General features: G+C 46.0%; 1 protein-coding gene across 1 annotated transcript in view; it reads left to right on the top strand.

The window, feature by feature from the left end:
* Positions 1-3,197, top strand: part of FAM185A (family with sequence similarity 185 member A) — a 90,936-nt gene that overhangs the window by 85,669 nt on the left and 2,070 nt on the right. The window lies entirely within an intron of this gene.

Below are 3,197 nucleotides of genomic sequence, written 5' to 3'. Positions count from 1 at the left end.
TGCCCCCCCACACAGCCACACCTCTTCACAAACCCCCCCACACCCCACCGTACACATCCCCCCCACCATATACACACACATGCAAACACATACCCCAAACCACCCCCACACCATAAAAGACTGAGAATTTATTTTTGAATTATTATGCGATCGCCTCTACGTACAGTACCCAAACACAAATCATGACAAAAATATTTTTTGTAATCAGATTAAAATGTGTTATAATAGGTATTTGACTTTTAGTGTATGACTTGTTTTTTTCTGGTCCAAAAAGGAGTATTTCCAGGGGCCAAGGGGAGGAATTTCTGATGGCAGTGGTCAGGAGTTAGGGGTGGGACTTCCATTCCCAAGATGGTGTCCAGGGGGCGGGGCACCTGTCAAGGGGCGGGGCTATGCATGCAGCCCTTGACAGCTCACCAAAGCTCATTAAGCGGTCCTCCGCCTGAAATAACTGCCTGCCCCTGTGTTGGGGTATAGACATATCAACAATTTCCTGAACATAAAAAGCTTTGCTGTGTCAGTTGCTCTGTGGTAACTGCCTGTGTGCGTGGTCTTTCTCTGTGGGTGGGTAAAATTGAATTTACCCATCTTTCACTGAAGGCTAGCTGCCACGGTTTAGCTTCCCCACCTACTAAGAGCAAGCACCTGTGCAGTTATTGCAGAGCAGCTGATGTGTGGCAAAGCCCTATCCCTTCTGCCCTGTGGTGGATTCACACCAGACATCTTCCAAGTTTTCAATCTTACTTGATGTTATAATGATACTCTGTTACCACTGGTACTTTACTAGATAGAGCCCCTTCTTTATTTAACATTAGGTATCTTATGGCTAATTCTCTCCATCTCTTCTTCTTTTGCCATAGGGGTTGAAATTCTTTCATCTTCCAGGATGCTCCCAGCACCAAATTAACAAGCAACTCCAAGTTACAGCTGCATTTAAGCAAAGTGTCACCTGAGAGTGGAGGATAAAAAATGCATGCCAACTCAGAAGAGTATTTAAGAGTCAGCCCCCACTCAGTGTGGGCTATGAACTTACGAGACTTATTTCCTTAAGGACGGGGAATTCTGGATCTGACACCTTTGTGTTCACGTTGCTGCTCTCCGTAGCGCATAGGGCACAGCTGTCACTGATGGCATCCAGTGAACAGCAAATATTGATGACTCCCGTCTCTTCCTTGTCTTGTCCTGGTTCTCCTTTGCTCTAAGCTCAGTGTCCTTTCTCTCTACAGACATGACTGTGTTCTTAGCAAAAAATGTGTCCGAGGTTTTATTAGCATTAGCAAGCATGACTTCCCTCCTGTGCCATTTCGACCATATACCATTTCTCAATTTCCTTCTAATTAGCATGGTGGTATGTTGGCAATTTCTGAATGACTTGTTTAGGGAAATCCTGCAAATAACACTCCTCCTTTGGAAAATCTTTTCAGGGGTGAATTGACTTGTATGCTGGAAGACATTAGTCATACCCCAAGTACTGATTCAGTCTGTCTGAAGTCTTGTACTTGGTTATAATGAGACAGTATATGGAATAAAAAAACCCACTTGCATGTAAATATTTGAGTGAAAAGGCCTCATTACTTGTCAGGGTACTAATCACCCCCCAGTACTGCACTGTCTGTTTTTTGTTGTTGATTACAAGAAACGTAGTGACTGTGCCTAGCAGGAGGCAATGATGATTCTCTTTGACTCCATCCATGTACTTGGGGGGGCTGTAAGATCTGCTCTTTCCTATGAGGAGCAGGAATGAAGCAGCAGCAGAGTAACTTGTTGTCAGAGGGGCTGGCACAGGCATGCGAAAGAGACTTGGGGAAGACTCTCCATGCTCCTGGGTGCTTGGGCACTCCCTTACTTAAGTGACTTGCACAATTGCAAGCAAAAGAATTTGAAAAGAATATTTTGAAATCAATATAAAAAGCACTAGTGATCTGGCTGATTAAAAGGGCAGCCTCCTAAAACTGGACTTTCAGAAAACAGTTTAAAATGCATCTCATCTGGCCCTTTGACAAGGAACCATTCCCTACAGCATAAGCTTCCCAGGCACTGCTGCTTGAGAACCAAAGTCTGTTTTCATTTTCAGGTTTGCAGAAGCAGAACAAGTAACAAACCCCCAAACAGCGGGAAGTAAATGAGTTCTTTCCTGCCTTGCCCATCGAGAAGGTGAGCATCTTGGGGAAGGAGCTGTCTCTGGCTTTGTGTGTGTTCCAGTGGGTCTGATTTTGCTTGTGGCCTCTACTTCGAAAAGCCTCTGTCTGCATACTATAAGGTGGTGTTAGTCACAGAGCTATAAATATTTGTGGTAGTACATGTAAAAATTTTGTGACCTAATGGTGATTATGAGGGAAGCAAGGAAAAGAAGAGTTCCCAGCTCCAGCTCTGTTTGTAATTGGCCTGTTCATTGGCCCAGAGGTACTTTTTAAAATTTATACTGCTGCGCTACCCTCAGTTATATTTGTTCAGTTGTCCATATACAGTAGATAAGAGAGAGGATGAATTTAAATCAACTGGTCCAGACGATCTCCACCCCAGAGTGCTGAGGGAATTAGCAGAGGTCATTGCGGGACCCCTGGCACGGCTTTACGAGCACTCGTGGTGCTCTGGTGTGGTGCCAGAGGACTGGAAGAGGGCCAGCGTGGTTCCCATCTTCAAAAAAGGGAGGAAGGAGGACCCAGGAAACTATAGGCCAGTTAGTCTTACCTCGATCCTGGGGAAGCTTTTTGAGAGAATTATCCTGGCACTTGTCCACGAGGGACCAGCAGGGGAGATTATGCTTAGAGGCAACCAACACGGGTTCATTAGAGACAGGTCCTGTCAGACCAACCTGGTGGCCTTCTACGACCAGGTCACCAAATCCTTAGATGGGGTAGCAGTGGATGTAGTCTTTCTGGACTTTAGGAAGGCTTTCGACACTGTCTCACACCGTTCTCATTAAAAAACTAGGAGACTGTGGCATCAACACCTACACACTCAAATGGGTCACTAACTGGCTGGAGGGTCACACCCAGACAGCAGTGGTGGATGGGTCATTTTTGACCTGGAGGGATGTGGGCAGTGGGGTCCCCCAGGACTCAGTCCGCAGGCCCGCACTGTTCAACATCTTCATCAGTGACTTGGACGAGGGGGTAAAAAGCACCTTGTTCAAATTTGCAGATGACACTAAGATGTGGGGGGATGTGGGCATGCTAGATGGGAGGAATAGGCTG

This window comes from Gavialis gangeticus, unplaced genomic scaffold (genome assembly GCF_001723915.1).
Source record: "Gavialis gangeticus isolate Ggan-Ray unplaced genomic scaffold, GavGan_comp1, whole genome shotgun sequence".
Lineage (NCBI taxonomy): Eukaryota > Metazoa > Chordata > Crocodylia > Gavialidae > Gavialis > Gavialis gangeticus.
The sequence above is the reverse complement of the archived record's forward strand: the minus strand, read 5'-3'. Positions and strand labels throughout refer to the sequence as shown.